The sequence below is a fragment of the Amblyomma mixtum genome, chromosome 3 (assembly GCF_055824585.1).
Source record: "Amblyomma mixtum isolate Tamu chromosome 3, ASM5582458v1, whole genome shotgun sequence".
In the NCBI taxonomy this organism is placed as follows: domain Eukaryota; kingdom Metazoa; phylum Arthropoda; class Arachnida; order Ixodida; family Ixodidae; genus Amblyomma; species Amblyomma mixtum.
Genome location: NC_143014.1, coordinates 45,024,427 through 45,035,603, shown reverse-complemented (window position 1 = coordinate 45,035,603; position 11,177 = coordinate 45,024,427). Strand labels below are relative to the sequence as shown.

At 45.9% G+C, this 11,177-nt stretch overlaps 1 long non-coding RNA gene across 1 annotated transcript; it reads left to right on the top strand.

Moving 5' to 3' along the window:
• The first annotated feature begins 3,935 nt into the window (after positions 1-3,935).
• Positions 3,936-8,370, top strand: LOC149350005 (uncharacterized). The gene is made up of 2 exons (XR_016290196.1): positions 3,936-4,351; positions 6,131-8,370. It is a non-coding gene; the product is annotated as an uncharacterized LOC149350005 (long non-coding RNA).
• Positions 8,371-11,177: the final 2,807 nt, after the last annotated feature.

Sequence of the window (11,177 nt, the reverse complement as noted above, 5' to 3'; positions counted from 1 at the left end):
AGGGGTTTGTGGTCTGTCACAATTTTGAAATGTCTCCCATATAGAAACTGATGATACTTCTTTATGCCAAAGCCGATGGCGAGCGCTTCTCGGTCTGTCTGGGCATAATTCCGTTCTGCCGCACTCATAGTTCTCGACGCATATGCAACCGGTCTCTCGCTGCCATCTTCGCACACATGACTCAACACAGCACCCAGTCCGTACGGGGATGCGTCACAGGCCAGCACTAGGGGTTTGTTGACATCATAGTGCACCAGAACATGTGATGACTGTAGCAGATCTTTCGCCTGGCGAAATGCTTCCGCCTCAGCTTCCATCCAACGCCACTCGCGACCCTTGTCCAACAGCCGGTATAGTGGCTCCAAGGCATGAGCTGCTCCTTTAAGAAACTTGTTGTAAAAGTTCAGAGCTCCTAAAAAGGCTTGAAGTTCCTTTTTGCATGTCGGCTCTGGGGCCTTGTGAATAGCACGCACCTTGTCTTCTGTCGGCTGCACACCTGCAGAGTTCACACGGAATCCCAAGTAACACACTTCCTCAACACCAAATTGACATTTGTCAAACTTTAGTCGCAGACCGTCTTCATGAATTCTTTTGAGCACTTCTTGTAAACGAGCATTGTGCTGCACCTCATCCTTTCCACCGATCAAAATGTCATCCAAGAACACAAGAACACCATCAATTCCATGCAACAGTTCTTCCATGTACCTCTGAAAGATAGCCACTGCCACTGCCACGCCAAATTGCAGACGGGTTACGCGGAACAGTCCCCGATGTGTTGTAACCGTCAACAAGTCAGCTGTTTCTTCATCAACAGTCTTCTGTTGATACGCCTGTCCGAGGTCTAGCCTTGAAAACTTCGAGCAACCTGCCAGCCTGGCAAACAGCTGCTCCGGTGTCGGCAGGGGATACGTCTCCCACTGCACTACACGATTGACTGTGCTCTTGTAGTCCCCACAGATCCTTATCGATCCATCTTTTTTGACAACTGGAACGACAGGTGTTGCCCACTTCGAGTGCCGCACAGGCTGGAAAATGCCTTGGCTCACCAACTTGTCCAGTGCTTCGTCCACCTTCGGTCTCAATGCAAACGGTACTTGTCGTGGCTTCAGAAATCGCGGCGGAGCTGCCGGGTTCACCTCTATGCGTACAGGAGGCCCTTTACTTGTCCCAAGTCCAGGCTCAAAGACTGAAGAATACTTCTTGAGCAAGGCTGTTGTTCCCCTACTGCCAGTTCGACTCGGCTCGTACACACTGTGAACACCACTCAGACTTATTCCCAAAGACTTGAACCAGTCCCGACCGAGAAGTCCGATACTAGCACCCTTAACCACCACCAATCGCAGGCGATGTTCCTGCCCCTTGAATTCCACCTTCACGGTCAGTTCACCCAACACTCGTAGTTCCTTGTTATTGTAAGCTCGGAGATGAAGAGTACTTGGGCGCAACGCCCTTTTCGATATTCGCAGCTTCTGCATAGTCCGGTCGTTGATGACTGAACACACTGCACCAGAGTCCACCTCCATCTCTAGGGGACTTCCGTTGACGCGCACTTCCACTCTCACGGCTAGCTCTTCACCAGACAGCACGAACACGTCGTAAACGTCCGACGCAGCATTCTTGTGACGGCCTCCACTGGCCCGTTTTTTGTTCTGAGAGTTGGGTTCAGCCGAAGCGCGAGCTGCCGCCTTCCTCCTGCATGCTCTCACTATGTGCCCTCGTTGCTTGCAGAAGTGGCACTGCATATTCATGAATGGGCAACTGCTTGGCGAATGCGCACCCTTGCAGCGGAAACATCCGCTCGTGCTCCCAGGCGAACCAGCCTGCTTCTGGGTACCCTCCTTGGCTGTCACTGGCGCAGAGACCTTCGCAACACACGGGTCGAAACGCTTCCCGCTCACGCTGCCAACTGCACACGATGCGGCACTGCCGCGAATTTGCTCGGTCTGTCGCTGCGCAGATTCCATTGCAATGGCTTTCTCCCGAGCTGTAGCAAACGTAAGCTCCGGCTCCGCCAGCAACCGACGCTGAAGGGTCTCGCTTCGCACCCCGCACACTAGCCGGTCGCGCAACATGTCATCGAGCGACGCACCGAAATCGCAGTGTTCCGAGAGACGTCGCAATTCTGCGATGTAGTCGGCAATTGACTCACCGGGCTGCTGTTGACGTGTGCCAAACTTGAAACGCTGTACTGTCACCGACGGTCGCGGCGAGAAGTGGTTTGAGAGACGCCTGACGATCTCATCGTAGGCCACGGCCGACGGCGCATCCGGAGAACAAAGGGAGCGAACGATGGCATACGTTGCTGGGCCGCAAACGCTGCAGAGCGTTGCTCGCTTCTTCTCGTTACCGTCGATGTCGTTTGCTTGAAAGAAAAATTCGAGGCGCTCCAAATACAAGGGCCAAGACGTCGCCTCTGTTGGAACGAATTCCTCAATCGTGCCCAGCGCAGTTGCCATTTTTACCTCGTCGCCAATTATATGTTACGTCCTTTATTGCTGGTGGCAGGGTACAGACCTGCGGGGAAGCCGCCAACACGTGACACATGGTAGCTCAGGGTTGCTTGGCCCTAAAGATTGTCCCGCTATAACAAAAACTTTAAATCAAACTGCACATCAGCAAGCTAGAAATAATTCAACGCAAGCATATAACATTAAATTTTAGAAAGGCACCTCTGAATCGACGACCGATCTCAAGAAAAATTTGGCAGAACACAGCGGCAATGTATTCGTTTGCTTTCTTGAGTAAAAAAACAACCTCACCGCCGTTACGATCACTTGAAATCTCCAGACACTGGATCAACAAAGCGTACAAATACCTGTAACGAATATTTTCTTCCTCATTGAAAGACAAAATACGATCAGCTCTCACTACTGACTAATGAGCATGAATAGGAGTAGCCTTGTACATCGTTGTCATTGCATTCGCCTTTTTTCGAGTTCTTGTTGATTTGTGTCTGCACCAGTTGTTTCCTTTTTTTTTGGCGAAAAAATGGGCCTTCTTCCCGTAGCGTCCTGTCTATAGCATAAACGCTGCGCACGTACTCTACCACGAGCAATGTTTGCCGACCAAGCACACGACGCACTGTGCGACAGTAATTCGGTGCAGTATTAGCAGAACCTCTCCAAAACTTCGTAAGTCACCTTTCCAGCATCGCAAAAACACTTTTACCGTGGCGTTGCGGCTCGCGAGGGTCGGGAGTTGGGTGCAGCACTGAGGCCTGGCAAAGCTGCGTTTCACCGTTCCGTCGCGACTGCAGCGTGGTGACGGTTCATTTGACGGCTTGACAGAGTTGCGCCTAATTCCTTTATCGCCGCAACAACACAAGGCAGAAGCGTGCACAAGAGGCACGCGACATTTTTCGGACAATATATTTCTCCAGCGCTGCACCCGATTTCTGCCACCCCCCCCCCCTCTTAAAAAAAAAATGACCTCAATGGTAAAGACCCCTTCCGCTGTAAAGAGAGGCTGACTTCGCGAGTTTTGCAAAAGAGTAAACCTGTAGTTGAGACGGGCAGCCGCTACAGTAAACAGGCCCATTATTAAGATTATGTTCCTAACGTGCTTTTTTTTATCTTCGCTAGTATCTGTAGACATAAATTAATAAATATTGTTTGTTTTAAGCGCTTCCCACATTTTGCAACAGACCAGCTATCAGGCCTACAATTCAACTTCACTGTGTGACGAAAATTCCTTTACCATGCTGGAATGGCCCCACCTTGAGTATTTAGTCGTTAGGTGCGTATTAACTCTATGTTAGGGTGCAATGCTGGCTTTTCTAGTCCGAGCAGATGTGCGCGCGCTTCATGCGGACGCCTACCGCGCAGTCTGATAGTCGATCCTCGCCTCAAGGACGCTGAACCAGGCGTTGCCTTCTCAAGGGAGGGAGATGCGTCTAGAACCACGTTGGTAGAAATGCCAGCACTTCTAATTATAAGTCCTGCCACACACAATGAATTTCGCACCACAGAGTTACCGGCTCCCAAGGAAACAGAAACCGAAACTCCGACCACGAGCAGCGGCAAAAAATAAAAAAAAAAGTCACACCGAAGCCAATCCAGTCCAATCCCAAAGTCGTCAGCAGCGGCGCCATGTTCCTTTTGTTGCCGGCCGGCCGGGTGGCGTTTCGGGCGTAGTTTTTTTTTGTTGCTGTTGCGCCTTGTGTGGTGTTTTCGTGCTGTGGTTTTCGAATGTGCTACAAAACTGGTGCGTGACCTGCGCGCTTCGAAAGACCTTCTGAAGCACCTGAAGTTCTTCTCAAGATATTGGACGTCGTATTGCGCGCTGCACCACGCCGTGACAATGCCGGCATCAACGTGGAAGAACGAACGACCTTGTGTGATTGCTTACGAATGTGAGTACAGTTCTTGAAATTATCTGCCAAAATGTTGTACTGGGGTGCGTGAAGTGCTGTAAATGCTGCTGGGTGTTGTCTGACAACTTCTTCGGAGTGCAGTAGAAGTTTGAGTTCGATGCAACGGCTTCCGCAAGTGCGCTGTTTGCACGTGACCGCGAACCTGTCACACAGCCACGGAAACCGTCGCTTCGCGCCTATAACTTCCTCTCCGCAGCGACGAAGTTGTGACATGGAGTACAGTTGCATGTTTTTACTCTCATGATATCGTTGTGCTCATTATTGCGATGATTGGGACCAACGAGCGGAAAGCACTGTGTTGGAACGACGTATGCTTCTCAGTGGCAGTAGTTCCCGGCGTTTAGTTTTTTCGTGCTTGTATGTGTGCGTGTGTACAGGGTATAATTCCAAGCTGAACAAAACATGGTCTGCCGAGTCCACGTTACAAATGCTCACAGTACTCAGGCCGTTCAGTGCCTAGAAGTGGAATGACGATGTAGCTACAACCGACTAGAGTTGCGCACGTCAAATGCAAGAGGAATGTTGCGGATGAGTTTCGCCGCGAAAATAACTTTTGGTAATCTCTTTCCGGCGTTATTCGCTCATAGAGAGTGTTTGTGGGCACTGGCTTTGGTTTTTTTTTCTTTTTTGGCATTTCAAGCATACTTCGACTGGTGCAAAAATGAATTGCACACTTACGGCTGTACCATCGCAAACTGCCCATGATGTTTTCGACTATGCTTTGAAATAATTTTATTTCGAAGGAATTTATGGTGACGCATGCGGTTTCTCCAGAGTTTATCAAAGAGAGAAGTACTGAGACTTGGATTTGGCCGAGATGTTCCCACTTGCACCGTAGTGTCATGCCGTAAAAAGCTTATTATTTTATATTGTGTTTTGTTATGTCTGTGGTATTGGTGCTGATTCATTTGCCTGGCTGTAATCTCACTGCTTTTCTGCAGCAACTGGAATATAGCTTTATTGATCTCGCTACCAGAGTGCTAGAGATATCGTGTTTTTAATTTATGTAACTGAATGGAGTCATTTATATGGATGCAATGGATTATACTGGCTAGCAGTTTAAAATAGTTATGTGACATTGTTAACGCACTTAATATCTTTCTACAGCTATTTCAGCAGTGTCAATCCAGCATTAGTGGAGCAGGGAAGTGAAAAGTTTTCTAAATGCAGCAGGATCAGAATCCATCCCTTTGCTTAACGAGGGGGTCGTCGGCATCACCATCTTGTCAGATGTTTAGTGAGTGCAATTACTGTGAGTAGCCATTCCCAGAGACTCAGATGTAGACGCTTTGTGCTGCCTATGAGCTACTGAGGTTGAGTTACAGCTGTTCTCAGTTTTCACTGCACCTAATTTACTTACTGCAATTAATCAGTCACTTGTAAAACACAGAAGACAGGTGAATTAGTTCTCTAAAAAAAGTGATTGTGATTGTCACTGCATTATAGTGGCAATAAATATGTATTAGATGAATACTGTTACAGGCTAATGTAATAGTTATTCATTCTTATGAAATGTTCTAGTCTGGCAGCAGTATCAGTCACAGCTGGGTGGTGTTTATAGTTCTTTTCGAAGTGTACATGCCATTTATTTTGAAATCATACTTTCTGTATTGTGCTGTTAGTACTCTTCAAAGCTAGATCACTAGAGTACTACTGCTTGTAGATTCTGATCTGATTGATGCTTTTGTTTGCATTAGTGTGAAAGCAGTTGTGTGCTAGGTCTCACTGACTGATTTTTTTTCTTTGGCCTATACGCAGACATCTGGGTACTTCAGACTGGCAAGCATGGGTGGTGCCTACCTGACACCTCCTCGTCTCTACACAGACAACAATGATGCACCTAATAATCTACCGGCCATGTCACATCATTGGCTTACTGCAAGTGATCAGCACAGTTTATGAATGGACATGCTGGTATCTATGCAATTGAATTATTGTACTGTGGGATATGCACAATGAAGATCACATCCAAAGAATAGATGGAAGTGCCGATATGAACCAACAGTGCCTCCTTTTGACCAATTTTTATTTTCAGAATAATGCACTCAATTAAAAGATATGAATTCTAAACTAAATATGTCTATACCAGCATAGTTAGGAAGTCAGATCTTGTATCAAGCATTTGCATATTTTAAATGTGTGCTTTGAGTTGGTTGTTAATATCCCAGCACATTTATCCTCCTTACTATTTACTACAAAGGAATGAAATAGATTGGTTTTCGAAATATTTGTTTTGTTTCTCCTCTAAACCGAATACAGCTTTTCTTCTCATTTTTCTTTTTGTTCAGTTCACTTGATTACTGCAGCATATCATAGCTTTCTTTAGCAGTGAATTTTGCAGCCTGCTTATGATGGTCTCTTAGATTGTTGGGCAAGCTGACCATTGTGAATCCAGGCAACACTTAAACTCAGCTCAGGAAAGCATATGCATAAGTATAGCAGCAGTTGAGTGAAGGGGGCTGTAACAGATGACATTCACAGCTTATGTTGTCACCTAACAAGGATTATTGAGCAGCCAACTGTCAAGCATCCTATTCTGGCCGCCCTGTATTCCCTATGGTTGTATCAATTTGTAGATGTGAAGCAATGTAGGAAAACACAAGTTACATATATGTAATGAAAAAAAACAGTTCTTTTGTTGGCACAGTCAGAGATTTGATGTACAGCTTTTTTGTGGTTAATAGCGAGTAGTGCAAACCAGTCTGAATTAAAATGCCAACAAAGGCGCGTCCTTGTAGCAAACGGTAATATGCAGGATGGCTATCTGGTTCATTATTGCTCAGTATCAGACATAAAGTACTCCTTGAAAGTTGCATCCTCATGGGACGATTTTTAGTCATGTAGAGTAGAAATGAATAATGTACTTTGTTTTGTCATTCTTGTACTTTGCGTCTTGCTTGAATTAAGAATTTATTCCTGCTCAAAGGAGTACAGACACCTAACTTTTGGGTGCATGTTTTCTGCTTTGTAATGATTCGTAAGGCATGGATTATTATGTGGTATTCTAGTATGCCCGCTAAATAATTTACAGTTCAATTTCTTTCTCATGCTGTTTCGGTTTCAAGAGCCGAACGATCACTGTGACATCAAAGTGTGCTTACAGGTCTAGGAGACATGAAGAAACTGATATAATCACTGCTTTGTCCTTTTAATTTGCTACAGTGCTAAAGCCAAGCAGCCTCAACAGCCGGAATGACAACAAATGAAGAAGCAGCAATTTGCTGTTTTTTCATGCCTCATGTGACCTATAAGGGCACGTTAACGTTACATTCGTTGTTCGGATGTTGAAACCGTAACAGCATGAGAGAAAAATTCAATTATAAATTATTTATAGTTTGCAGCTGAATACCACCCGGTGATCCATGCGTAGTAGTGTCTTCCACATTACTGTGGAGAAGAAAGCATGCCACCAAAATTAGGTGCGTGTACTGTTTTAACAAGAGGCAGTTTAATTCTGGAAAGTAGATCTCACGTGTCCTCTTCAAAACAATTGTGACTCCATCATGTTCACTCTGCTGTGCACGCAATCCTTGGGACAGCTGTAAATGATATCCTTTCAGAATACTACATAAGGTATACAGTGCTTTCTAACTTTTAATTCTCACAGAATGAACATGCAGCTAGCCTTTTGCTGTGGCTCCGACTAGCATTGTGTACCTTATGTAGGGCATAAGTGAATAAAATTAAGGCAGGCATATACTCAGAGCTGTTGAAGGCAGAAGGCTAGGCAGTATTTGTTTGAGTAGCTACTCCACTGTTTTTTCGTGAAAACATACTCTCTTTGAGGTGTGATCTTCGTTGCACATGTGGCGCAGAAAATGAATCTAAAATTACTTGATTGTCTCAAAATAAAATGTGCTCGTACTGTTCGTGTGCCATGTCTCCTATCAGTTTCATCATAAATGCTGCTAATTACTAAGGCTCGCCAGGAGCTGCAAACGTTCAATTCCATAAGCTGCTGTAAAAGTTGCTAAGTGAAATAAAGTTAGTTGATTGTATGTCGTGTGCTGTTGCTCTGTATGTTTTTTTGCATGCTTACAGCAATCAGTGGTTACATCATGTATGTTACATTGTACATGCTGGGCTTCTATAGGAATGTGGTGGCCAATTAGTTATTGGAACTCATTACTCAGATCTTATACAGTGTCAAAAGCATCACATTGCAATGAAATAAATGCATTCCAATGGATTTACGTAAAATTCATATAACTAGTTTCAAAAGAAAGTTGTTACAGTATTTCTTTTAAAGGATGTTAGCCGTGTTCCTATAACAATGCGGTGGCCAATTAGTTATTGAAACACTGTACCCAAATTCTATACAAATTCAAAAGCAGCACATTACAATGAAATGAGTACACTCAAAAGAATTTCTAAACAATTTCTCAAGGAGTTTCTAAAGCAAGTCATTACAGAATTTCTTTTAAAGGACATTAGCCACATTTCTATAGCAATGCGGTGGCCAATTAGTTATTGAAACACTGTAGCCAAATTCTATACAGATTCAAAAGCAGCACATTACAATGAAATGAGTGCGCTCAAAAGGGTTTCTAAAGAGACTCCTCAAGGAGTTTCTAAAGCAACTCATTACAGTTTTTCTTTTAAAGGACGTTAGCCGTGTTCCTATAACAATGCGGTGGCCAATTAGTTATTGAAACTCTGGACAAAAATTCCATACAGATCTAAAAGAAACTCATTACATTTTAATGAGTAAATTTGAAAGACTTTCTAAAGAATCACAAAAGCAATTTTTGTAAGGGTTGGGACGTTAAACCCCATGAACCAAACCAAACCATCACCTAAGAGTTCGTGAATTCGATCTGAGGACGCACGTGACACGTATAACGATTCGCCTTCACCCCATTCTGTTCTTTTCTTATCACCCGGCTTTCTTGGTCGATACCAGCGATACTGGGGGCGTGAATTTCACTGTGTAAATAATGCGGGGCAAAAAGAATTGGAATTGAATAGAGTTGCAATAGAATCATCACTTTACTTTTGCACAGGCGTGCCCAAACCAGCTGAAATGACACGCGGAGGCGCTAAGAACGTCGTTATTGTGTGCATTTGCCTTGTGTACTCAGTCGTTTACTTTATGAAAAACTTACCTAAACACTTGCACATTTTCTTTCAAAATCAAATCGAATCTTTATTCAGATAACAGATACAGTTAACTAGAGGGCTGGCAAAAAAGCGCAGGCATGCCTGACGGGTGTCGACCCCCACCCCCTCTCTCCATCTAGCACAGCACTCGGTACATCAACGTAGAGTAAAGTCGATACGAGAAAGCGAAAACTAAGTACAGAAGCTAATGCACATCCTGAATGCAAAGCCGCTTGGTGGAAAAGAAGCAGGGTGAAAGCAGTGATTAAAGTACTAGCAGAAAAACGTCACAGTATTGGGCTCCAATTTCATGTTTTGGAGCGGCAATAAATACACAAAATCGTTCGTTCTAAAAGCTTGAAATTTCCTTGAGCATGGTGAATACAGCAAGGTGACTCATAAGGAAGCAAGAGATTTAATATGTCAGTTGCGGTGCGTCATAGTTTGTGCCTAGCTTTTCTTTTGCGCAAGTTTAGTATCGCACATTGTACTGAACTGATGTTCCTTGTAGCGGTATATTCAGGTTCACTGCGCTTTTGCAGGTTTAAGGACAGTCAGCAACTTCATGTGCCTTCATTAAAACGCTGGAGATGCGCTGAAAAAAGTTGACTGTTCTCGGAATACGCACCTTCACGAATTTCCTTTGGCATTCTTCCACGCGCTGAATGAAATTACTCGGCCCTCTGGACTACGCATGAAGAGGGCGTGTTAATGGAGCTCAGTGTTGCCTTAAATTCGAGCGTCTACACCCGGAGCAGACAGCGCAAGTGAAACAGACGTTCCCACGCTTTGAACACTCCTGTGCCTACGCTGCTGAACTTTTCCGATGCATCCTTCGGTGAAAATCTCTAAGAGCGCCTCGTTACTATTGTGCAACGCCCCTCGGCCAACGTCTGCGATATCACTCTTTCGCATCATGGCGCGCTGAAATGAGAACCAACACAGCTTTCGTCAAAACGTAGGCGACGCGTAATGTCAGACGATGCGTGTACGACGTGCAAGAATAAAGCATCCGTACACGAAAGCAGGTCGGTCGTCACGGGGACCACTCAGTGACGTAAATGGCACATCTTACGCGTTCCTCGACGCGAGAAATGCTACAAATCTGCCTCTTAGTCGCTCAATCGAATAAAGGGCAAGAGTGCACGTGATGGCACATTTCTATACTGGGCGAAATGGCCGCTCTCATCTCCTGTCCGGTGGGCCTCGAAATAAAACGGGCGGCCCGCACAGCGGCCGAGGCGTCGAACCGAGTCGCGGGCACGTCCGGCGCCCACGTTCGAAAGGCTCTCGATGCCCATCGAGCCAGCGCTCAGTGGGGCACGAGACGCTGCTCTCTTCGGCATCACTCAGTCGGCCCCTCGCCCTCGCGCGCCGGCGCGGAGTGCTCTCGCCGCTGGATCACGCCGCGCCAGTCTCCGGGGCGATGCAAAAATATCGCCGCCCGGAGGCTCTCGTTGGAGCCTAATACCTGTCGCCCCTGAAAAAGCACACTCCGGCCGCCGCGCGCTCGCTGCCGGCGTAAAAAGGAAGGTTGCGCGACTCGCATTAAAAGTCACATGCGCGCAGACGTTGCTTGCAATTATTCCGGCGTCGCTGTCTCCTGGAGGAAAAGGTTGGTGAGGGTTGGAACGAAAATAGCTGCGCGGGCGTCCACAATCGAGGTGAGGGGTGATTGCATAACAGTTCGGTGACGTTTGCACGT